This window comes from Lolium perenne, chromosome 6 (genome assembly GCF_019359855.2).
Source record: "Lolium perenne isolate Kyuss_39 chromosome 6, Kyuss_2.0, whole genome shotgun sequence".
In the NCBI taxonomy this organism is placed as follows: Eukaryota; Viridiplantae; Streptophyta; class Magnoliopsida; order Poales; family Poaceae; genus Lolium; species Lolium perenne.
The window spans coordinates 230,269,232-230,296,023 of NC_067249.2; the positions used below are offsets into that span (position 1 = coordinate 230,269,232).

The 26,792-nt window shown below is 43.1% G+C and overlaps 2 long non-coding RNA genes across 11 annotated transcripts; one reads left to right on the top strand and one right to left on the bottom strand.

The window, feature by feature from the left end:
• Window positions 1–13,540: 13,540 nt before the first annotated feature.
• Window positions 13,541–15,364, top strand: LOC127305947 (uncharacterized). 2 transcript variants are annotated; one of them, XR_011747744.1, is made up of 4 exons: window positions 13,541–13,624; window positions 13,719–13,972; window positions 14,082–14,216; window positions 14,297–15,364. It is a non-coding gene; the product is annotated as an uncharacterized lncRNA (long non-coding RNA). The 2 variants fall into 2 exon arrangements; XR_011747743.1 differs by lacking the exon at window positions 13,541–13,624 and having other exon boundaries at window positions 13,631–13,972.
• Window positions 15,365–21,411: 6,047 nt separating this feature from the next.
• Window positions 21,412–26,399, bottom strand: LOC127305948 (uncharacterized). Of its 9 annotated transcripts, XR_007854250.2 has the most exons (9): window positions 26,075–26,398; window positions 25,595–25,941; window positions 25,243–25,310; window positions 25,064–25,132; window positions 24,842–24,969; window positions 24,514–24,743; window positions 24,303–24,366; window positions 24,130–24,211; window positions 21,412–24,032 (listed from the first exon to the last, which is right to left on the bottom strand). It is a non-coding gene; the product is annotated as an uncharacterized lncRNA (long non-coding RNA). The 9 variants fall into 9 exon arrangements; XR_007854249.2 differs by having other exon boundaries at window positions 25,271–25,941; window positions 26,075–26,399; XR_011747745.1 differs by having other exon boundaries at window positions 25,090–25,132; window positions 25,243–25,941; window positions 26,075–26,399.
• Window positions 26,400–26,792: the final 393 nt, after the last annotated feature.

The following is a 26,792-nucleotide window of genomic DNA, read 5'->3' on the forward strand; positions in this document are numbered from 1 at the left end:
TGGCTTGTTCCTGAAAATTTGTTTGATGAGAATAGCAAGCCCAAGACTAATGAAAAGGGAGCCGCTGAAACCTATGTATCCAAAATACTATGCATGGTTGAGAAAACTCCACATCCCGCTGTAGATGCTCCATCTTTCGATAATACTTGATACACACTTTCTGCGCCTAGCTGAAAGGCGTTAAAGAAAAGCGCTTATGGGAGACAACCCATGTTTTTACTACAGTAATTTTGTTTTATATTTGAGTCTTGGAAGTTGTTTACTACTGTAGCAACCTCTCCTTATCTTAGTTTTATTGCATTGTTGTGCCAAGTAAAGTCTCTAATAGAAGGATGATACTAGATTTGGATTACTGCGCAGAAACAGTTTTCTTTGCTGTCACGAATCTGGGTAAAATTCTCTGTAGGTAACTCAGAAAATTATGCCAATTTACGTGAGTGATCCTCAGATATGTACGCAACTTTCATTAGTTTTAAGTTTTCTCATATGAGCAAGTCTGGTGCCTGTTAAAAATTCGTTTTTACGAACTGTTCTGTTTTGACAGATTCTGCCTTTTATTTTGCATTGCCTGTTTTGCTATGTTAGATGGATTTCTTTGTTCCATTGACTTTCAGTAGCTTTGTGCAATGTCCAGAAGTATAAAGAATGATTGTGTCACCTCTGAATATGTGAATTTTGATTATGCACTAATCCTCTAATGAGTTTGTTTCGAGTTTGGTATGGAGGAAGTTTTCAAGGATCAAGAGAGGAGGATGATATACACTATGATCAAGGAGAGTGAAAGCTCTAAGCTTGGGGATGCCCCGGTGGTTCACCCCTGCATATATCAAGAAGACTCAAGCGTCTAAGCTTGGGGATGCCCAAGGCATCCCCTTCTTCATCGACAATATTATCAGGTTCCTCTAGTGAAACTATATTTTTATTCCGTCACATCTTATGTACTTTGCTTGGAGCGTCGGTTTGTTTTTGTTTTTGTTTTGTTTGAATAAAGTTGGATCCTAGCATTCATTGTGTGGGAGAGAGACACGCTCCGCTGTTGCATATGGACAAATATGTCCTTAGGCTTTACTCATAGTATTCATGGCGAAGGTTGAATCTTCTTCGTTAAATTGTTATATGGTTGGAATCGGAAAATGATATATGTGGTAATTGGTATAATATCTTGAATAATGTGATACTTGGCAATTGTTGTGCTCATGTTTAAGCTCTTGCATCATATACTTTGCACTTATTAATGAAGAAATACATAGAGCATGCTAAAATTTGGTTTGCATAATTGGTCTCTCTAAGGTCTAGATAATTTCTAGTATTGAGTTTGAACAACAAGGAAGACGGTGCAGAGTCTTGTAATGTTTACAATATGACTTTTATGTGAGTTTTGCTGTACCGGTTCATCCTTGTGTTTGTTTCAAATAAACCTTGCTAGCCTAAACCTTGTATCGAGAGGGAATACTTCTCATGCATCCAAAATCCTTGAGCCAACCACTATGTCATTTGTGTCCACCATACCTACCTACCACATGGTATTTCTCCGCCATTCCAAAGTAAATTGCTTGAGTGCTACCTTTAAAATTTCCATTCTTTATCTTAGCAATATATAGCTCATGGGACAAATAGCTTAAAAACTATTGTGGTATTGAATATGTACTTATGCACTTTATCTCTTATTAAGTTGCTTGTTGTGCGATAACCATGTTTCTGGGGACGCCATCAACTACTCTTTTGTTGAATATCATGTGAGTTGCTATGCATGTCCGTCTTGTCTGAAGTAAGGGCGATTTACCACTCATTTAATGGTTAGAGCATGCATATTGTTAGAGAAGAACATTGGACCGCTAACTAAAGCCATGATCCGTGGTGGAAGTTTCAGTTTTGGACATATATCCTCAATCTCATATGAGAACACTAATTGTTGCTACATGCTTATGCATTAAAGAGGAGTCCATTATCTGTTGTCTATGTTGTCCCGGTATGGATGTCTAAGTTGAGAATAATCAAAAGCGAGAAATCCAATGCGAACTTTCTCCTTAGACCTTTGTACAGGCGGCATAGAGGTACCCCTTTGTGACACTTGGTTAAAACATGTGTATTGCGATGATAATCCCGGTAATCCGAGCTAATTAGGACAAGGTGCGGGCACTATTAGTATACTATGCATGAGGCTTGCAACTTGTAGGATATAATTTACATAACTCATATGCTTTATTACTAGCGTTGACAAAATTGTTTCTTGTTTTCAAAACCAAAGCTCTAGCACAAATATAGCAATCAATGCTTCCCTCTGCGAAGGGCCATTCTTTTACTTTTATGTTGAGTCAGTTCACCTATTTCTCTCCACCTCAAGAAGCAAACACTTGCGTGAACTGTGCATTGATTCCTACATACTTGCATATTGCACTTGTTATATTACTTTACATTGACAATATCCATGAGATATACATGTTACAAGTTGAAAGCAACCGCTGAAACTTTATCTTCCTTTGTGTTGCTTCAATACCTTTACTTTGAATTATTGCTTTATGAGTTAACTCTTATGCAAGACTTATTGATGCTTGTCTTGAAGTACTATTCATGAAAAGTCTTTGCTTTATGATTCAATTGTTTACTCATGTCATTTACCATTGTTTCAAATCGCTGCATTCATTACATGTGCTTACAATAGTATTGATCAAGATTATGTTGGTAGCATTGTCACTAAGAAATTATCTTTGTTATCGTTTACCTACTCGGGACGAGTAGGAACTAAGCTTGGGGATGCTTGATACGTCTCAAACGTATCTATAATTTCTTATGTTCCATGCTACTTTTATGATGATACTCACATGTTTTATACACATTATATGTCATTATTATGCATTTTCCGGCACTAACCTATTAACGAGATGCCGAAAAGTCAGGTGCTGTTTTCTGCTGTTTTTGGTTTCAGAAATCCTAGTAAGGAAATATTCTCGGAATTGGACGAAATCAACGTCCAGGGTCCTATTTTCACACGAAGCTTCCAGAAGACCGAAGGGAAGACGAAGTGGGGCCACGAGGTGGCGACACACCAGGGCGGCGCGGCCCAAGCCCTGGCCGCGCCGGCCTGTGGTGTGGGCCCCTCGTGATGCCTCTTTACCTGCCCTTCCGCCTACAAATAGCCTCCGTCGCGAAACCCCCAGTACCGAGAGCCACGATACGGAAAACCTTACTGAGACGCCGCCGCCGCCAATCCCATCTCGGGGGATTCAGGAGATCGCCTCCGGCACCCTGCCGGAGAGGGGATTCATCTCCCGGAGGACTCTACACCGCCATGGTCGCCTCCGGATTGATGAGTGAGTAGTTCACCCCTGGACTATGGGTCCATAGCAGTAGCTAGATGGTTGTCTTCTCCTCATGTGCTTCATTGTCGGATCTTGTGAGCTGCCTAACATGATCAAGATCATCTATCTGTAATGCTATATGTTGTGTTTGTTGGGATCCGATGGATAGAGAATACTATGTTATGTTGATTATCAATCTATTACCTATGTGTTGTTTATGATCTTGCATGCTCTCCGTTGTTAGTAGAGGCTCTGGCCAAGTTTTTGCTAGTAACTCCAAGAGGGAGTATTTATGCTCGATAGTGGGTTCATGCCTCCATTAAATGCAGGACGATGACGAGAAAGTTCTAAGGTTGTGGATGTGATGTTGCCACTAGGGATAAAACATTGATGCTATGTTCGAGGATATAGTTATTGATTACATTACGCACCATACTTAATGCAATTGTCTGTTGCTTGCAACTTAATACCGGAAGGGGTTCGGATGATAACCTGAAAGTGGACTTTTTAGGCATAGATGCATGCTGGATAGCGGTCTATGTACTTTGTCGTAATGCCCAATTGAATCTCACAATACTCATCATGTCATGTATGTGCATTGTCATGCCCTCTCTATTTGTCAATTGCCCAACTGTAATTCGTTCACCCAACATGCTATTTATCTTATGGGAGAGACACCTCTAGTGAACTGTGGACCCCGGTCCATTCTTTTACATCGAATACAATCTACTGCAATACTTGTTTTACTGTTCTCTGCAAACAATCATCATCCACACTATACATCTAATCCTTTGTAACAGCAAGCCGGTGAGATTGACAACCTCACTGTTTCGTTGGGGCAAAGTACTTTGGTTGTGTTGTGCAGTTTCCACGTTGGCGCCGGAATCCCTGGTGTTGCGCCGCACTACATCTCGCCGCCATCAACCTTCAACGTGCTTCTTGGCTCCTACTGGTTCGATAAACCTTGGTTTCTAACTGAGGGAAAACTTGCTGCTGTACACATCATACCTTCCTCTTGGGGTTCCCAACGGACGAGTGCTTTACCGTCACAAGGAAGCTACTACGCCTACGTCAACTGTATGCTAGCACAAACAACAGACAATTGCATTAAGTATGGTGCGTAATGTAATCAATAACTACATCCTCGGACATAGCATCAATGTTTTATCCCTAGTGGCAACAGCACATCCACAACCTTAGAACTTTCTACATCCTTGTCCTGCATTTAATGGAGGCATGAACCCACTATCGAGCATAAATACTCCCTCTTGGAGTTAAGAGTAAAAACTTGGCCAGAGCCTCTACTAATAACGGAGAGCATGCAAGATCATAAACAACACATAGGTAATAGATTGATAATCAACATAACATAGTATTCTCTATCCATCGGATCCCAACAAACACAACATATAGCATTACAGATAGATGATCTTGATCATGTTAGGCAGCTCACAAGATCTGACAATGAAGCACATGAGGAGAAGACGACCATCTAGCTACTGCTATGGACCCATAGTCCAGGGGTGAACTACTCACTCATCAATCCAGAGGCGACCATGGCGGTGTAGAGTCCTCCGGGAGATGATTCCCCTCTCCGGCAGTGTGCCGGAGGCGATCTCCTGAATCCCCCGAGATGGGATTGGCGGCGGCGTCTCTGGAAGGTTTTCCGTATCGTGGCTCTCGGTACTGGGGGTTTCGTGACGAAGGCTTTAAGTAGGCGGAAGGGCAGGTCAGGGGGCCACACGAGGGGCCCAGGAGACAGGTCGGCGCGGCCAAGGGTGGGGCCGTGCCGCCTGCCCTCCTGGCCACCTCGTGGCCCCACTTCGTTGACTCTTCGGTCTTCTGGAAGCTTCGTGGCAAAATAGGACCCTGGGCGTTGATTTCGTCCAATTCCGGGAATATTTCCTTACTAGGATTTCTGAAACCAAAAACAGCAGAAAACAAAGAATCGGCTCTTTCTAACATCTCGTTAATAGGTTAGTGCCGGAAAATGCATAAATACGACATATAATGTGTATAAAACATGTGAGTATCATCATAAAAGTAGCATGGAACATAAGAAATTATAGATACGTTTGAGACGTATCAAGCATCCCCAAGCTTAGTTCCTACTCGTCCCGAGTAGGTAAACGATAACAAAGATAATTTCTTAAGTGACAATGCTACCAACATAATCTTGATCAATACTATTGTAAGCACATGTAATGAATGCAGCGATTTGAAACAATGGTAAATGACATGAGTAAATAATTGAATCATAAAGCAAAGACTTTTCATGAATAGTACTTCAAGACAAGCATCAATAAGTCTTGCATAAGAGTTAACTCATAAAGCAATAATTCAAAGTAAAGGTATTGAAGCAACACAGAGGAAGATGAAGTTTCAGCGGTTGCTTTCAACTTGTAACATGTATATCTCATGGATAGTTGTCAATGCAAAGTAATATAACAAGTGCAATATGCAAGTATGTAGGAATCAATGCACAGTTCACACAAGTGTTTGCTTCTTGAGGTGGAGAGAGATGGGTGAACTGACTCAACATAAAAGTAAAAGAAAGGCCCTTCGCAGAGGGAAGCAGGGATAAATCATGTGCTAGAGCTTTTCAAGTTTTAAAATTATATAGAGAGCATAAAAGTAAAGTTTTGAGAGGTGTTTGTTGTTGTCAACGACTGGTAATGGGTACTCTAACTACCTTATCAACCAGACTTTCAAGAGCGGCTCCCATGAAGGACGTTATCTCTACCAGCAAGGTAGATCATCCCTCTTCTCTTTTGTTTACACATGTATTTTAGTTTCATTATTGATAACACTCCTCCCAACCTTTTGCTTACACAAGCCATGGCTAACCGAATCCTCGGGTGCCTTCCAACATTCACATACCATGAAGGAGTGTCTATTTGCAAAATTAAGTTGCTTACTGATGAATCAGAGCAAAACATGTGAAGAGAATTATTAATGCAAGTTGTAATTAATTGGGGCTGGGAACCCCATTGCCAGCTCTTTTTGCAAAATTATTGGATAAGCGGATGAAGCCACTAGTCCATTGTGAAAGTCTGTCAAAAGTAAATGACAAGATCGAAAGATAAAACACCACATACTTCCTCATGAGCTATAAAACATTGACACAAATAAGAGGTAATAACTTTTGAATTGTTTAAAGGTAGCACACGAAGTATTTACTTGGAATGGCAGAAAAATACCATGTAGTAAGTAGATATGGTGGACACAAATGGCATAGTTTTTGGCTCAAGGATTTGGATGCACGAGAAGTATTCCCTCTCAGTACAAGGCTTAGGCTAGCAAGGTTGTTTGAAGCAAACTCAAGTATGAACTAGTGCAGCAAGACTCACATAAAAAACATATTGCAAGCATTATAAGACTCTACACTGTCTTCCTTGTTGTTCAAACTCAATACTAGAAATTATCTAGACCTTAGAGAGACCAAACATGCAAATCAGATTTTAGCATGCTCTATGTATTTCTTCATTAATAAGTGCAAAGTATATGATGCAAGAGCTTAAACATGAGCACAACAATTGCCAAGTATCACATTATTCAAGATATTATACCAATTACCACATATATCATTTTCCCATTCCAACCATATAACAATTTAACGAAGAAGAAACTTTCGCCATGAATATTATGAGTAAAGCCTAAGGACATATTTGTCCATATGCAACAGCGGAGCGTGTCTCTCTCCCACACAATGAATGCTAGGATCCATTTTATTCAAACCAAACAGAAACAAAAACAAACCGACGCTCCAAGTAAAGTACATAAGATGTGACGGAATAAAAATATAGTTTCACTAGAGGAACCTGATAATGTTGTCGATGAAGAAGGGGATGCCTTGGGCATCCCCAAGCTTAGACGCTTGAGTCTTCTTGATATATGCAGGGGTGAACCACCGGGGCATCCCCAAGCTTAGAGCTTTCACTCTCCTTGATCATAGTGTATATCATCCTCCTCTCTTGATCCTTGAAAACTTCCTCCACACCAAACTCAAAACAACTCATTAGAGGGTTAGTGCACAATCAAAATTAACATATTCAGAGGTGACACAATCATTCTTTATACTTCTGGACATTGCACAAAGCTACTGAAAGTCAATGGAATCAAAAAATCCATCAAGCATGGCAAAACAGGCAATGCAAAATAAAAGGCAGAATCTGTCAAAACAGAACAGTTCGTAAAGACGTATTTTTAGCAGGAACCAGACTTGCTCAGATGAGAAAACTTAAAACTAATGAAAGTTGCGTACATATCTGAGGATCACTCACGTAAATTGGCATAATTTTGTGAGTTACCTATAGAGAATTAGACCCAGATTCGTGACAGAAAAAACTGTTTCTGCGCAGTAATCCAAATCTAGTATCATCCTTCTATTAGAGACTTTACTTGGCACAACAATGCAATAAATCTAAGATAAGGAGAGGTTGCTACAGTAGTAACAACTTCCTAGACTCAAATATAAAATAAAAGTACTGTAGTAAAAACATGGGTTGTCTCCCATAAGCGCTTTTCTTTAACGCCTTTCAGCTAGGCGCAGAAAGTGTGTATCAAGTATTATCAAGAGATGGTGTATCAACCTTACCTTGGGCTTTGCCCTTACCTTTCTTGTTCTTTTTCTTACCCTTTGATTTAGGGAATATATGTCTTCCCCCTGGTTTAGAGGTGAATTTCAGGGTGCCTTCTCCCGTATCTATGACTGCTCCCAATAGTTTCAGCAGGGATTTTCCAAGTGTGATTTGTCCTGTTCCTGCACATTCAATGACAAGATAATCAATGGATATTGTTCTTCCAAGAATGGTTGTATGCACACTTGCGGCTATTCCCTTAGGGATTATAACAGAGTTATCAATAAGAGTTATTCCTTCTCCCCCTTCGACGAATCCCCAAAGTTTCAAAGATTCATGAATACTCTTAGGCATAAGGCAAAATTCAGACATAATATCACAATTGGCATGAAGAGTTTGATCACCGATAGCAATTTTAACAGTAGGATCCCATAATGAAGGTTCAGAGTTCACTAAAACTTGTTCAAGACGGTTACGAACATAGCGATAGTTATCATTCAAGCGAGATGCACTTATCTCAAGAGTGTTTAATCTATTATAAATGTTAATAAGGGCTGAATCAAAGTTATTAGCTGAATCATGTGATGCAACCAATTTTTTTATAGCATTAAAAGATTGATCCCCATTACAATGAAGGAAATCTCCTCCCACTAAAGCATCCAAGACATATCTATAGCGAATCATAAGACAAAAATAAAAGTTACTAAGGAGCAAACTTAGAGTCATTTGAGGTTCAGCTTTACGATAAGAAGTAAAAATTATGGACCAAGCATCTTTAAAACTCTCCTCATCCCCTTGTTTAAAAGTGAAGACTAATTCTTCAGGTGAAGAAGTAACAAGTGCAGAACTAGACATGGTAACAAAAGTAAAATGCAAGTCACTAAATAAAATGCAAGTAACTAATTTTTTTGTGTTTTTGATATAGCAAACAAGATAGTAAATAAAGTAAAACTAGCAACTAATTTTTTTGTGTTTTGATTTAGTGCAGCAAACAAAGTAGTAAATAAAATAAAGCAAGACAAAAACAAAGTAAAGAGATTGCGATGTGGAGACTCCCCTTGCAGCGTGTCTTGATCTCCCCGGCAACGGCGCCAGAAAAAGAGCTTGATAGCGTGTATACACACGTCCGTTGGGAACCTCAAGAGGAAGGTGTGATGCGTATAGAAGCAAGTTTTCCCTCAGTAAGAAACCAAGGTTATCGAACCAGTAGGAGCCAAGAAGCACGTTGAAGGTTGATGGCGGCGGGATGTAGTGCGGCGCAACACCAGGGATTCCGGCGCCAACGTGGAACCTGCACAACACAACCAAAGTACTTTGCCCCAATGAAACAGTGAGGTTGTCAATCTCACCGGCTTGCTGTAACAAAGGATTAGATGTATAGTGTGGATGATGATTGTTTGCAGAAAACAGTAGAACAAGTATTGCAGTAGATTGTATTCGATTAAAAGAATGGACCGGGGTCCACAGTTCACTAGAGGTGTCTCTCCCATAAGATAAATAGCATGTTGGGTGAACAAATTACAGTTGGGCAATTGACAAATAAAGAGAGCATGACAATGCACATACATGATATGATGAATATTGTGAGATTCAATTGGGCATTACGACAAAGTACATAGACCGCTATCCAGCATGCATCTATGCCTAAAAAGTCCACCTTCAGGTTATCATCCGAACCCCTTCCAGTATTAAGTTGCAAACAACAGACAATTGCATTAAGTATGATGCGTAATGTAATCAATAACTACATCCTCGGACATAGCATCAATGTTTTATCCCTAGTGGCAACAGCACATCCACAACCTTAGAACTTTCTGTCAATGTCCCAGATTTAATGGAGGCATGAACCCACTATCGAGCATAAATACTCCCTCTTGGAGTTAAGAGTAAAAACTTGGCCAGAGCCTCTACTAATAACGGAGAGCATGCAAGATCATAAACAACACATAGGTAATAGATTGATAATCAACATAACATAGTATTCTCTATCCATCGGATCCCAACAAACACAACATATAGCATTACAGATAGATGATCTTGATCATGTTAGGTAGCTCACAAGATCCGACAATGAAGCACATGAGGAGAAGACGACCATCTAGCTACTGCTATGGACCCATAGTCCAGGGGTGAACTACTCACTCATCAATCCGGAGGCGACCATGGCGGTGTAGAGTCCTCCGGGAGATGATTCCCCTCTCCGGCAGGGTGCCGGAGGCGATCTCCTGAATCCCCCAAGATGGGATTGGCGGCGGCGGCGTCTCTGGAAGGTTTTCCGTATCGTGGCTCTTGGTACTGGGGGTTTCGCGACGAAGGCTTTAAGTAGGCGGAAGGGCAGGTCAGGGGGCCACACGAGGGGCCCAGGAGACAGGTCGGCGCGGCCAAGGGTGGGGCCGCGCCGCCTGCCCTCCTGGCCACCTCGTGGCCTCACTTCGTTGACTCTTCGGTCTTCTGGAAGCTTCGTGGCAAAATAGGACCCTGGGCGTTGATTTCGTCCAATTCCGAGAATATTTCCTTACTAGGATTTCTGAAACGAAAAACAGCAGAAAACAGCAACTGGCTCTTCGGCATCTCGTTAATAGGTTAGTGCCGGAAATGCATAAATACGACATATAATGTGTATAAAACATGTGAGTATCATCATAAAAGTAGCATGGAACATAAGAAATTATAGATACGTTTGAGACGTATCAGTGAGCTTGCGCGGTGGCATCAACAATGGTGGAATAGCACAGGGCGAGCGAGGCGGAGCTCTATGAACTATGGGCGCAAGGGGAGATTTTTGCAAAGGGAAGCAGAGGAACGGCGCAAGCGAAAGTATGGAAGGAGGAAGACGATGACCTTAAATAAAGGTGTGTTGAATCGACGCACCGTCGGATGAAGAAATCGTGCGGTGGACAAGGAGTTCGTAATTAAAGGGTAAAACGGTATTTTTACTTCAATGGAACAGAACAGGCGCTACAGTACGTGCGCCAGGAAAAGCGGAGGACGTGTGTCCCCCACTTGCACGACGTGTCAACATGGTAGGAACTTTGGACCCACAAGACAAGGACAGCAGTACTCGAGTTTCTCGGATGCAAAGATCGCGGCTATCGTCAACATTGAGTTCACTTTGACCAAGGGGAAAATCTCGAGAAGTATGACATAAGAAGATCGGCGGCAAGGAAAATTATTACTTCGGGAGCCTTTGATCAAATACAAGTTTTTGCCTAAATGCTCGGGGGCTACTTTGGAAAAAAGTAAAATTCGAGTATGACAATATAGAAATTGCGGGAGCCTATGATCAAACGCAAGCATTTGTTCATAGCCTCGGGGGCTACTCCCATCGGGAGCACTGTTCGCGCACCCGATAGAGATAAAAGTTCGAGAAAGAATGACAATATAGCGACACGACGCATTAAGGTGTTGAGCCTACAACCAAGCACTAGTCCTTGGCTGTAGCCTCGGGGGCTACTCCCATCGGGAACGCTGTTCGCGTGCCCGATGAAATTATAAAAAGAGAGAGAAAAAGAAAAAGAAAAAAAGGAGCATATTTTGAGTTATGTAAATAACTCTACATATACTGCCATCGGGAGAACAATATAAGTCATCCGTTGACTCAATAAAATGTGCTATTCCAGCAGCCGAATAAGCACTCGACAATATATTCTCAGAACACCAAAGTTGCGAACAATTTCTGAATGCCGCAAACCTTTGCGAAGGTAAGACCCCAGATCCGTTCTGCGTGGCGTGGCGCCGTCTCTGACGTCGGTTTGCTACTTTTTCCGTATCAACATATACGAAGAAAAATCCTAACGGACGCGTTAGGTACCCGATAAATATGACTGGGACTCGACAGAATGGTAAGACCTTAAGCGGCGCCTGTCGAAGTTTACACCAGTATCCCGAGATCATGTCCAGGGACGTGATCTTGAAGTAGGTTTTTGCGGATTGCCACTAGAGCAGTTAACTAGTACCTGATCCGTCAGATGAACTTGCCCCAACTACCATTATCCCTGTACAATATAGAAATTCGTATGCAAAGATATGTGGTAAAGTTCAAAGATATCGAATAAATATAAAGGTGGAGATTTTCCTTGACTCTATGACTCAAACAAAATCTCGGGGGCTACTGACATAGGCATACCCAATGGGCCTACCGAAGATAGTACCCAGGGTTTACTGAAGGCCCACGTATCGAAGAATAAAAAGATTCGAAAGCCCAAGATATAGTTATGGAAAGCTAGAGTTGTAAAAGGAAGTGTAAATTGTAATCTTGCGGGACGGGTCAGAAACCCTCCCGGACTCTGTAAAATTGTGTACTACGAATCCCTCGGCTCCGCCTCCTATATAAGGGGGAGTCGAGGGACAAAGAGAGAATCGAATCATTATTTTCCCAAACCCTAGCTTTTACATCGTCGAGTACTTTTCGGCTGAAACCTTCGAGATTTACTTGCCCTCTACATCCAACGAAACCCTAGTCTACTACTTGTAGGCATTGACAAGTTGATACCTTGTCAGGTACACAATGTGTTTCACATCTCGTTACTCCGGAAGTGTTTGGAAGTACCGGAATCAACAGAAGTCTTCAAGAATATCGATCATCGAGCTGTAGATATCAACTCAGATTTGACCTACCGCGAAGTGCCTATTCGCATCTTGGAAGAAGCTTTCAGAACCACCCGCACCAGGAGTATCAAGTTTCTGAAGATCCAATGGAGTAACCACACCGAAGAAGAAGCCACTTGGGAGAGAGAAGACTTCATGAAGACTGAGTACCCAGATCTCTTTAGTACCTAGTTTTCTGTAAGATCTCGGGACGAGATCTTTTGTAAGGGGGAAGGGTTTGTTACATCCCAAGTTTCAACCAAATAAATAAAGAGAGAAAAGTCAGTTACTCAATTTTCACAACAAACAAAAACTTTTCTATTTTGCATATAGTGTTCCATATAGTTCTATGCATAATGTGCTTTTCTTTTGTCCAATTACCATGATGAGTGTTGAGATGCTGATCACTTGTTATTAAACTTTAAACCAAGATCACAAAACCCTAAATGGAGGAAATTAAAAGAATTGGAAAAGAATTCCAAATTCCCTCTCATACACATAAGAGCAAATTTGCAAATCTTCATCAAAGGCCACCATTGCTTGACCTATGGTTTCTAAAACTCTTATATAACAAAAACAAACCCAAATGCATCAAAGAAACAAGAATCAAAGCAAAGAAAAACTCAAAACTATCACACATATGATAATGGTCATACGTCCCCCTTTTATTTTCTTCACCACTTTGCACCCATTTATCTTCTGGTTCCTAAACCCAATTTGGTAAACTATGACCACATCATCCAAGAGAAAGTGAAGGTGAACAACTTTGGTGTTGACCATCAGGGCTAGAGTTGACTAGGTTGACCAGAAATGATGTGCCAAGATGGGACCCGGGAATGAAATCTAGATCACCTCAAATTTGAAAATTTGCAAATCTTCTCCAAATGGAATACCACCACCAGAGTGTGGATTTTGTACACCCAAGCATGAGTGTGGGTGTGTTCTGTGCCCTTCGTCTGAACGTTGAGATTCGTGCAAAGTGGACTTTGGTTGGACATTTTGTTCGGGCGTCTACAATTTTTCAGTCCCATCAAACTTTCTTTTCTCCCTGGCTTTTGGCTTTTTCACCATCTCACCTACTGTATGAGGTAGTGTACGAGCATAGGCCCTGTTTCATGTCAGGTAGCCCTAGGTGGAGTTGCTGCTGCTGTCAAAAAAGTACTCACCGGTCCTCCATTATTTTCCAGAATTCATCGTGCTCTTGCCCCCAGCAGAGTCTCCTCATTCCCCCCGCGCCGACCATCTTTTCCAGGTGCGGCGAGAGCTCCAGCATACCAGTCTACTCCACCTGGCCACCGGGAGGCGTGCAGTAGAGCCGTCTACACAGTATGCCGCCCCCGTCTACGCGCATGCACAGTACGCCGTCGCCACCGAGCCGTCTACGCCGCGCCGCCGACGCGCAGGTACAGTACGCCGTCACCGTCGCCAGCGAGTCGTCCACACCGCGCCGCCGACGCGCTGGTACATTATGCCGTCGCCGCGCCGTCGCCGTTGGAGATCTCGTCGGTCAGTTTGTTTTGCCAGCTATTTTTCGTTGACACTGTACTCGAGTCGTTTTCAATTGGTTTCGATTATGCTTACGCCTGATGGTCTGACCTTGCATATTTGTTCTCAGATAGATCTTGCGGATTCAGGATACGAAGCAGATGGCGAAGTGAGCGTTGGATACGACAGCCACGGTGACGGTGAGCACCAAGACCTTGTCGATGGGGACGGGAATGAAGAGATTATGTTGTTTGTTCATCCTAAGGTTAGTTCAGTTGCCTGTCTACTACAAAACTGTAATCAACTGCGACGAGGGTATCTGATTCGAATAAAAATACATCTCAGGTTGGTCCGGGCTATGTAGGCGCAAAGGAGCACGTGGCGCCGTGGCGGAGAGCATGGGCGCCGGTGGCATCGAGCTTGCAGCCGGTCTGGTTCAGCTCGAGGACGGCGACTCTTCGTCGGATGCAGGGTACCAAGGCGTCGATGAGGGCGACGACGAGGTGCTTAGCCACCGTCGACGTTTTGGCGACGATGGCGTCCGCAACCTCTTGCAGCGACGGGTCCGCGGCTCCGCGCTCGTCTAGTTTGATTCAGCTTTGGGTGTCCCGGAGCAAAAAATGCTCGTCAGTTAGCAGTAGGTAGCCAGTTAGCATTTTGATCGTCAGATTAGCACCTGCAGACAATGTTTTAGCTGAAGTGTTCCTCTAGATTCAGTATCTGATTCCCACTGGTGTGAGAGAGGAAAAATGCGGGAGAGAGAGAGAGGGATAGGCAGAAGTCACTCTGTATCTGGAGGTTCAAGAGAAACTATGTGGACGCTGGAAAAATGCCCCATGCCGAGCGACGTGCATACTACCATGCCCCTACATAGTTACATGACTTGACTACTCAGGCTGCAGCACCTCTCCGCCCGTCCAGTCCAGGTACATCTCTCGTTGCTGGCGTCGGCATGTAGATTCTCCCCCAGCTCCTCGCCCCGGAGTGTAGAAACCAGCCCCCAAGATGAGAGCAGCGGCGTTCGCTGTGTCGTTGAGGTGAGCCTACGCCGTTGTGTCGCTCGGGAGCTCGCCGTGCCTACTGAACTGCATGAAGCTATGATCCAGGGGAAGAAACATTGACCAAATCGCTGAGACTGCATGAAGCTCGCCGTTGTCTCGCTTTCGAGCTCGCCGTGCCTACTGAACTGCAGGAAGCTACTCGTATATTTTTTTTTGGTTAGGTGCCAATTAGGACAAGGTTTGGCACCTTGCGACAGCATTTTGCTTCGAATTTGTTTACATGTACGTCGTCAGATAAAAAATAATCTCAGTTAAGGTTCCCAGTTGTGTAATTACATGAGAAGTATCTCGACTGTGATGAAAAGTTGATTTGTAACTCAGGCATGAAAAATTGATTTGTGAGCTTTGGGCAGCTTCTTGCAAAGATCCGTGTTGCTTGAAGGGAGATACATGGCCGGAGATATGCATGTATCGGGGCACGCTGTCGTGGCCACCCAGGTCTCGCCGCCGTCCTCCGTCACGCTCCGGCGCACTGTCTAGCTATCCAGCAAGGTCGTAGGTACCTTGTTGCTGGATGTGGCGAGAGACAAAAGATGATTTGAGGAACAAAGACTGAATCAAATCGCTGACGCGACCTCACAACCATGGTTTCTAGAGGTGAAAGACTCAAAGATCAACCAACGGGGACCATGCATGAGAGGAGCAAACAACATTGCTTTTGAGGCTTGGTCACAGCTGAGGACGAGCAGGCAGTGCGCTGGGCCGACGTGCATTGGTGGTCGCGGCCACCCTGCGCTCGCTCATCCGCGCCACGGACGTGCCGCCGCTGCCGATGTTGAACCCAACGTACAGAGTGCCCTTCGGCTTCGCGACGAGCGCCGCCTCGACGGTGTAGGCGAGCGCTCCGTCGTCGCGCGTCCAGAGGGCCATCTCGCGGCGGCGGCCGCCGATGTTGAAATCGAAGCCGCGGCTCGCCACGCGAGTAGTTCTTGCACAGGTGGTAGGCGTCCCAGACGAGGCTGATGTCCGACAGCATGGTCCGCAGGATATTCGGCAGCGGTGACGGCTCCGCCTCCACGTACCCCCGCCGGAGATTGAGGATGACACCATCACCGAGGCAGCGGCTCGCAGCCCGAGCGCATGAGCTGGTGCTCGAGGCTGCGAGGATCCGGCCATGCGGAACCAGATCCACCGCTGCTCTGGCGGTAGGCAGAACCGCCATTGCTGCGCGCCGGACATCACCGTTTGGAGAGAAATAAAAGGCAGGTGGGGGTTGAGGAGACGATGGTGGAGAGGATCCCGTGGAGAAGAAAGGAGAGTTGTGGCTCGGTAAAGAATCGAGCGCCCAACTCCACCCCTGCAAAGCCTAGCACTGCGTCGAGCACCGCCTCCCTCTCCTCTAGCCACTAGACATGCTCAAGCGCGCGCAGAAGCCTTGTCGCCGTCGTCCTCGTCGGAATCCTGCCGCAGTACTGCCGCACTCAATTCATAACCCTGAACGATTCCGTCCAGCTTTGGCAGCGCCGAAAGACGCTTCAGCATCGCCATGCCACCGCCCATCGAGTGTCGTCCTTCACTTGCCCTTTCGATCGCCGGAGACGCCGCGCCATGCTTACCCCTTCACAGCATCCCACGGCACCCCTCGACACTATAAATAGAGCCACTCCCAGCACGCTCCCTTCACACCATTCGACTCCCCTCTCTTCACTGATCCTCCTCACCACCGTAGCTCTTCCAATTACTGCCGGAGGCGCCCCAATTGCAAGATCACCGCCGCCGGAGCCAGTACATCGACGCCGTTGATCCACGCCTCCCCGAGCCTCGCCACTGCTACTAGGAGCTTCCTCACCGTCGACAACGCCGCCTCGCACCCAGCAGAACCCCGGGGGAACGCCGGTAGGTCCTCCCACCCCCTAGGCTCGCCGCCAGACACACGGCCTCTCACCGGAGAAGACGACGGCTGAGAGCCGTTGATCTGTGATCTAATCCGACGGTGTTTATATCGCGTACCGTTTCGCTGGTTTAATAGCCACTAACGGGTGGCCCCCACTCGTTAGGGCAGCCCACTCGCACCAGATGCTTGCTGGGCCGTGCTTCACTATTTAAATCCGTTCGGCCCATTCTCTTTTCCCGCGCAGCCCATTAATTCAAATCTGGATTAAATAGTTTCAGTCAAATTCAAATCTGGTGCTCACTTCAAATTTGAATAACTTTTGAACCACTGCACCAAACTTAGCAAACTTTATACCGTTGGAAAGCCAATAAAATTATCTAACTAATGCCACTAGTCCCATCCCCAATTTCGTAGTAGAATTAAAATGCTGAAAATAACAAGATAGGGACTTTTGCAAATTCAAACTTTATTTAAAATTCAACCAAAATTGATTTGGAGTTGATTCCAACTCTCATAGGTCACAAATGATGTACTCTAATTGATTATGCAATAATCTAGCCAGGTTGTTTGCATGTCATGGACTAGATTAAAATAGTGGCTATGGAGCCATTTCTAGTGCATTTAAAACTTGGAATTCAAATTCTTTAACTAATATGAGAGCCACTCTCTCATTTAAATCTTGATCTTAAGTAATACAAGAAGAGGTAATGACCTTGGGTTAATAAACCTCTAATTGTTATTACTTAGAGATTTTAAATCATTTTTAGGTTAGTCTTAAATTGCATGAGGTGTAGCACCTCATTTAAATTATACTCCCTCATAATAGATATGAAATGTTGACCTTGGTCAACTTATATTTCATACCTTATTATTATTTGTGGAGATTAAATCTTAAAAAGATAGAATGAGAGGAAATTATTTTCTCTCCAAAGGATTAATTAGCAATTTAAATAAATACTTATAATGAGAGGAAATTATTTTTCTCTTAAATAAGAATGAACCAAGTAATTCACCATGCCATGAATGATGTGATGTTAGGATTAATTGAGTGAACTCTTTGGTGTGTTTTAGTCTAGTATGCAAGATTGGTTTGGTGTTTATACTTCGTATTCGTATATAGACGCTAGTAACGAGGAATACCAAGAGGAGGAAGGCTACTCTCAAGAGGAGGAGGAAAACTTTGACTCCTACCCCCACCAAGGCAAGCTAACCCTTGCTAACCACCATGGTGCAAAGCTCTACAAGAGCAAGGCACCATCACACTTTAATGTTATGTATTACCTATCCCATGTTTTACCTTGCAGTTGCTTATTTACTTTCAAAGTACTTTTTGATTTATGATTCACTTGGTCTAGAGTAGAACCATATTTAAGGTTAGCTTAGAGAAAATCCAAGTTAGATAGCACCCCTCATGAAATAGTGGCTAGTGCTAATCAACTAAAATTTGACCACTCTAGATGGGAACATGGTGAAGTAAAATGACTTCGAAAGAATGTGAACTTGAAGGTGACATGGTTGACTTGGTGAGTTTAAATGAAAACTGATGATTGGGTTTGAATGCGATACCCTTCCAATTATACAAGTACCCCCACAATACCTGATTATGGGTAGGGCTTAACTAGAAGCTTGTGTATTTTAGTATGGGTTCCCTCTAAACAAGCATCATAGGGGTTACGCCGAGGCTGCCTCCGTATATGAGAAATAATGTGAATATGAGGTGAATGTACGACCCAAGCCCTGTGCAGTTCCCGGGTTAACAGTTGGTTTTCACCGGGAGGCCAAGCTCATGGGGAGAGGTGCCTATACTATAGTATATATAAGTGAAAGGTTAAGGTTGATGATCCGCGTACTGAGTTCCGATGATTCGGGGTTATCCTCGACGGATGTAATCAAAAGTTGTGGCACAAGAGTACAACCTCTGCAGAGTGTTAAACCTAATCGAATAGCCGTGTCCACGGTTACGGACGATTGGAAAGGCCATACTGTTCCGTTATCAGAGTTTTGATCTTAAAAAGGAATGATGAATTGGAAGGTGATTTTGACTTGAATTACAAATGATTTGTGGGAATGACACTAATGTTCCCACTTGAGTTAGTCTAGCAAATGATGAGTCTTTACTAAATGTTTGGTGAACTAAAACTTGGCTTTATGCAAATAAACCTAGAGCTTAGCACCCCTCACTACCCTAAATAGGTAATTACTTTAGTATTAGTTTGCGGGTACTTTAAAGTACTCATGGCTTTGCCCTGGCTATTCAAATGCCAGACTTTGAAGAGAAGCAACAGTATCAGGATGACGGACAACAGGACGTCTACGATAACTATGATCATCTTCTAACGTCAAGCGTTGCCTGTGGAATAAATAGTACACTACTACTATGCTTCCGCTACTTATTTGTGATGTTGAACAATCTATTTGTGTAATATTGGATCATGTGATCCATTGTTGTAAGACAAGTATGTGTTGTAAGAAATAATGACTCTATGCTACCTACTATTATGTCTCGCAAAAACAATCTTCCTGGGATTGCGATGTATGATATAATAGGCATCTGGACTTAAAAATCCGGGTGTTGACACACTCGTTCCTCACATCGGCGGAAGCATGGGTCCGCTTGGTCACCGAGGACGTGGGTTGGTCCATGGTGAGTGTTCCAGTGAGCGTCCATGGGCTCGGCGACGTTGTAGGAGCCGTCGGTTCCGGTGGGATGGGTACGGTTTCTCCCTGCATCGCCCCATATCTTCTTCTGTGCTTTTATTTGTTGGATTTTGGTAGCTTGTTGCTCGCGGATCTGTTGTATGTGTAGCTTGATTTCGGATTTGTTCTATTCCTATGTATGTTTCTGTAGATTTTTGTACTGTTTTGCATGTGAACTTGCCATAATCCCCAAGTCAGTTTGTTGATTTGTCACTGTGATTCAATTTGTGCTCGTCCGATTGGACTGATTTCAGTTGTGCTCGTCTAGTTGGTTATTTGTATAGAGCTAGTAGTTTATGTTGTACATGTGAACCCTACCATTTTTATTTTGGTAAACTGCAACTCAGTGGTCTAATGAATCTATTGATGCAACCCTCTTTTGTTGTTGATGCTTTTTAGTTAGTGTCATTTCATAGGTAGATATTTTAGTTACCCATTGTTCTCACTTTCTTAGCATGTCCCCTTGGATACCCCTTGTTATCCAAGGTTTTTCTAAGGAATGATTTCAGTTTCTGACAGTCAAAGTGCAATATACCTTACTAAAGATCAAATGTTCCATGAGAGGACAAAGCAAATTGATATCAAGTACCATTATGTGTGCGACATTGTTGCTCAAGGTAAACTGAAGGTATGCAAGATAAATACACGTGATAATCCTGCTGATATGATGACAAATCCAGTTCATGTTTCCAAGTTTGAGCTTTGCTCGAGTTTGGTTGGTATAACTATTTAGCCCAAGTGGTTGTTGGCGCCAGCAAGTGTTTTTTCTTTGTTGTTAAGGAGATTGTTGAAGTTCATGCTACAAGATGGAATTTGTCTCGAGGTGGAGTTTGTTATATTGTGATCCAAATTCATATACTAAAGGGAGGCTAACTTCTGACGAGCGGAGTGAGCCCCGTCACCGAGTAGGCTTGGGCCGAAGAGTAGCGGAGTCTGAAGTTAGTCCATACATCGTGCCCTGCAGGAACGCCTGCAAAGGGGTGTGCGGGGGGGCGGCAGCCCTCCGCCCCCCGCGGTATGGTACGGATCGTTGGCACCGCCTATACATATACATCTTGTAAGCTGTCACCTAGGGTTTATCATATTATAAGATAACCCACGGTGCTTGTAAACACTCTCCGATATAGTGAAGTTTTGCTGGCTGGCGTCCGTGGTTTTCCCCTTCTGTGTTGGAAGGGGTTTTCCACGTTAAATCTTGTGTCTCCGCTGCATTTCCCTTTATCGTTTTTCGTTTTTTGCTTGTCGTTTTTATAACAGACTCCGTTTTAAAAAAGAAGAACATGGGCACGGGGCTCGTTGTAGGTTTATGTAAAATGGTATTAAGCATGGCCAGAAGTAAAATCAACTAGACCATAAATGCGCGCGTTGCCACGCCCGTCCATATTATAAAAATAATAATCGATGAGATGTACAACCACATGAATACTTCCCACCTTCTGTAAAAGACACGAATGGAGTCTCTCAAAAAAAAATTGAGAAGTAAATTGTTTACTTTTTGGTATAACAAGGTACACCATTATCCTGTGGAACCTATGAATTTTTTGGCCTGATTGAATTTCATTAGTTTTTAGTTAAATATTTTTTCATCTCATTGACTACAGGGTTAGTGGGAAGATGATGGCATGTTGATGTTATGTTAGTACCTGTCGTGTTCTTCAATTAATAGAATCAATCTATTTTTTTTATGGAAAAAAACAATTCCATTAACCAAACAGCGCAGCGAGATCGCTGAACACGGTCGTGGGCAAAGGTAGGAACTCGACCCGGCCATATGGCTTGGGGCACGAGAACCATCTTTGCACCATAGTGCGGTAGAGCGCCAGCAACAAGATTACATGCCCGAGGGCAATACGAAATAGAAAAATGTCTGAAGTTCAAACTTGCTAGAGCTTTTATCTCCCGGAAAAGCACTCCATTTGGTGCAATATCAGACTCTATCGAGTGGATTGCTTGAACCAGCAATAAAGCATCAGTTTCAACATTGATATCAATCATGCCTTGTTCTTCCGCCACCTGCATAGCTTGGATGCAAGCTACAGCCTCAGTTTGGAGAGCATCCTGGGCATGGGGAATGCGACCAGCTCCAGAGCATATAGTATCTCCATCAGAGTCTCGGATAATGAAACCCCATCCACCACTCCTATCTTGAGCTGAAAAACTACCATCAATATTGACCTTCTGTATATCCTGCGGAGGTGCTTGCCAGGATTGTTGTACAGACATTTTCTCCTTTTGCTCCCTTGCGAAGAACTCGGTGTAATCTCGGGCCATCTTGCGGATTTGTCCCAGCACATGCTCATGAGTGAAAATTTTATTTTCCGCATACACTTTGATCCTCGTCATCCACCAGTTCCATAGGAGGGCAAGGCAAAGAATGCTTCTACTCATATCAGTCTGCAAAACAGCCTCAACAAAATCTTTTGGGTCAGTGAATTCACACCATTTGTCACGAAGATCTTCTAGCTTTAGGTCTTGCCACAACTTCTTCACCGATTTGCATTTCAGAAAGAGGTGACCACCATCAATCTATTGGTAGAGTAGAAAAAGTACAGTGTACTGGCTATCCCAGTAAACACGAACACCCACCTCTAACCAGCCATATGTCACGAGTTAGTGAAGAAAATACATCCATCAAAGACAAGAGTACAATCAGCACCATCCTCATGGTGTAAAGTTATACCAAATTACGATGGCTGAGGTAGACAGCGTAATGTTTGGTTCTGAAAAATCTCTTATATGGGTGTGTAGCTAGCAATGTAACCTTGTTACGAAAACATCCAAAACGTGTGGTTGTATCGGAGTCTGCAAACGCCTATCAGCTCACAGCAGGTGTTCTAATGTTCTATCCCTAGTACAGTCTTCAATTTTATCTCACTGCTATCGTTTTCGCTTTATACTATCTTCAGTTTACTGGAATGGAAGAGTTGCTGTCTCAATCAGATATTTGGACCAACGCCTCATCCTTGATGATAATAGCTAATACTAAGAAGATCCTGAGAAAGACATTTACAACAGGAGAATGACTGAGCCTTCACATATATTGTATTTCAAGAAATAATAGTATGCAATAGACTTCTCGATTGATAGCGCTACGGGGATGCCCAGTAAAAGAACACACAACTAATGACGAAAATATATGAAGGCACAAACAGATCTGATTACTACAGATAGTGGTGATGTTCTAAATGTCAGCAAGGCTTCAAGAAACATTCTTCTTAATTTCAGCATTAAAAAGGCATGCTACGTTCCACAACCTTCTGCAGTAACCTTGGGTCAATACATATCTCTTAAGTCTCCAAAATCGGTTATGGCATTGTATCATATTGTTTTTTTTAATCTGGAACAACTTGTGCACCATTTCTTAATCGAAACAGATTACCAATTAGGAAGACCTTTACAACAATAGCGATGTTAAACATTAACAAAATAACATGTATCATATTGGTTTTTTTAATCTGGAACAACTTGTGCACCATTTTTTAATCAAAACAGATTACCAAATAGATTAGGAAGACCTTTACAACAATAGCGATGTTAAACATTCACAAAATAACATGTAGCTTCACTTCAAAAGAATAACTATGCATTAGGATTCTCAACAGAAAGCGCATGCACAACTCCAAAAAACAAACCTGAAGGCACCAAGGGCATTGCTAAACCTTAAAACCTAGATCTCGAAATTTTGATTAATAAAAATAAAAGATATGATAATAATTGGAGGCTACATAGTTTTCTTAATTAAAGAGGCACTATGTGCATGGTTCAAACTTACACGTCTGAATCGTGCTCCCTAAAAATAGATGAGATAAAGTTTCTAGCATAATCAGCCAGAAATCATTCTAAACTATCATGTCAGTAATAGCCTAATGTTTGCAGTAACCTTGGCTCAATACAAATCTTGCAAGTATCTGCGACTACACAATTGCAGGCCTCCTAAATCAATAACGGCACTGCATCATGATGCTATTTTGGTTCAGACCCACATAATACGTGTATATCTTAAAAATTCATCATTTTTCAGCAAACAAGATTAGCATATACAGTCCAATGTAATATTATTTCCATTAGGAAGATCCTAACTGAAGTATTTTCTAAGTTACGTAGATTCTACACTTCAGTATCAAGTCATTACAAAACTGTAACTACAAGGTTACTTGCATCAGAAAACCTAGGAGAACATGTTGTAATGAACATTACTTCTTTTGGTTCAAACAACACACGGAACAAGACACATTATGCATATGAAAATGAGACAAAGGTTGTAAATATTATGTATGTTACTGATTTATAATAAAGATTGATGTGGAAAACTCTCCCGTTGTCCATCTTCAAAAGTAAGAGGTGAAAACCAGAGGATGGATTCTTCCTTACCTGACAAGCTTTGTTCTTACCTTTGGATTCAGTTGTGCTGGGGATATCATGGCTTGGTTTGTTAAATATTTTTTACCGTCAATCACATGAACGCCAACCGTCTATGAATCTGCCACCTCTTTAAACACAAGACAAAGGAAAAAAACAAGTCAATAGCACCAAGCACTGGTGATCTTCAAACAGAACAAGTTGCAGACGCATACAAAAAGACATACTGCATGGCTGTCATCAAATTCAGTAGAGTTTTCCTTGCTTCCAAATGAGATCATTTGTAGAAGCATGATATTTTACTCCACCCTGAGATGAGTTAGAGAATTTAGACGATGATGATTCCTCTATAAGAAGTGTAGAACTCACTGTCAGGCAAGGCAGTGGAAAAAACACGGACCTGATTTCTTTATGCATGGATTCCCACTCATCAAGGATTCAAGACTAGTCGCTCTCTCTAGAATCTGAAATCAATATGTTGGGAGAGAAGTGTAAACCATGAAATCAAAGCTTCACACAAATATGTAAGCACAAAAAATACAGTAAAATGCATCCGATTGATTAATGTTGAGAGAAAGGACGAAGAAAAAAAGGTATTGTTCGGCTAGTACCTTCCTGACGTCCGTTCACCTTCTTCGCTGGCTTCTTATTTCCATCCCGAGATGTGAATCCGTGAAAATTACACCGGAATCTCCGGAGAGCTACTTATGAATGCAAGATAGAAATGAGGGGGGAGGTATTAGAAACAAACAGAAGAACGGGATGTTTTATTCTAACTTTACACAACCATGCATGAATCATCTCATGAGTAGAAAACTGAAGCCACCAACAATCTGCGAATCTGCAAGAACAACAAATCCTATTATATTTCTATTGGGACATGCCTTCTGATATTTTTATTTTATGACATGGAAAGTTCAAGCATACTAAACTTCTCACCTCGGGAGACCATATATAGAATAAGGATAGCATTTGCTTCACTTCTCCATGTCCACCTACTCAGGCATCCAGCTCAGCTACCTTTCCATTAATTTTGTTTCAAAGCCTTTCCTAGTCTCCTTCAATATCTGAAGATAGTAATATTAGCAGTCAGAACCCAGTAAAATAGCACTTGGATATAAATGATGAACACAACATCTGTCTTTTGTTTGGAACAGTTACCATGTGGATTTCTGAGAATAACAAACCTCTTGTTCCTGGAAAGATTGTGATGACCAGGCCAACGATTTGCTGAGTTTACCAACCACATGCAAAAAGAGCAATTAAACAATTATCCAATCTGAAAAATTACCATCATCATGCCCATACAGGCATATAGCCACCAACATATAATGTTGCACCTCTGAAAACAGTATAGACAGTTTTTACTTGCTATGAGTTGTAAGCAGCAGTTGGAATGCTTCTCGCCCTGATGATGCATTGTGTTCATTTATTAACCCATCATCCGGTGAAGGCAATCGAAGTTGCAAGAACAAGCTATGCCCGTGTTAACATTAGTACATTACTAACAATTACAATTTTGAACATATGACACATACGGGGTGCACATAGAATTATATTATTCGAGCATAGTTAAAATAAAGAGCACTTGAAATATAAAATATAGATTTAGAGTTCATACAATGATAGCATACCATACACCTAGTAGTCTAGTAAACAACAATTCTTGAGATTATAGCAAGAAATACATACACGATAGAGGACTGCTACTCCTCCCCCTTGCACCTGTGCAGGGAAGGCAATGGATATAGGGCGGAAGCGCGGTGGCCGTCTTGGACAGAAGCACGCATCGGGACGCCGGTCGCTGGGTCACCAGCGCAACCACCGGGCGAGCTGACGAGTCGATGGTCGAGGTTGTGGCATAATTAGAAGAATGATAATGAATGGGTCGAAATTACCACCATGAATCCATCATTAAAGTCGCCGGGAAATACAGTTAACTCTGGTCCGGTCTGCGAACGGAACGAGGGCCGTTGTTCGCATTTAGTACATGGACCTCCGATTTCGATCGACCGCGTTTAAGGAGTCCAGCCTACGGCCTGCAACGAACACAAAATTTGCCGCCGGCGGAGCGCCAAAAGAGAGGAGATTGGTCAATTCTGCTGTACCAATATAACTAATCTGTAAACATACTGATATCGTAATCAAATCTGTTCAAATGAGGTAAATTACTGTGAAATTGGTAAGGTCATCTCCCTGTCCAGCCGTCGGGGGGATTTGCCGGCGCTGGCGGACGAACCCGCTGTCCATCCGTGGGCGGGATTAGCCGGAGCGGGCGGAGGAAGCATGGCGCCCCATGCGGACCAAGATAGATCGCGTTGCAGGCCGTGGGGGAGATGGTTCTGATGTGGCAGGGTTAGAAACAATGGGGGCACGGGCGACCAGGAAGAGAGGCGGAGGCGGAGGCGTACGGTTGTTCCGAGCGGAGGACGGTCGGCGGCGCAGGAGATCGATGGAGGAGGAAGAGGAAGGTGCAGGCAAAGTGGTGGAAGCCCAGATGACATTGGCCCGTTGAGTGCCTTCTGGGCCCAATCAACATGGTGAGGCCCAGACCAATCGTGGGAGTAGAAGCCCTCCAATGAAGATGGGCCTTGCGGGACGTGAATTACGTCGTCCGTACCGATTCGGTAAAAGAAACAAACGCAGACCACAGGATTGTTCGATCCAACGGCTCAGAACGCCAGAGCGCTGTGGTGAGCTCCTAGTGGTTCCATTATACTGTTAACTAATTACACGGTACTGAATAATCTGAATAATCTGATGTGTTCAGCCTCGGCTGAAGCTATGGCGCTGTTAAGAGGTCTACAATTTCTTGAGCGGATTGGGTGTGACTCGGCGTATGTTGAATCGGATTCTTTGGAGTTAATTCAAGCATGCAATGGAGATACTG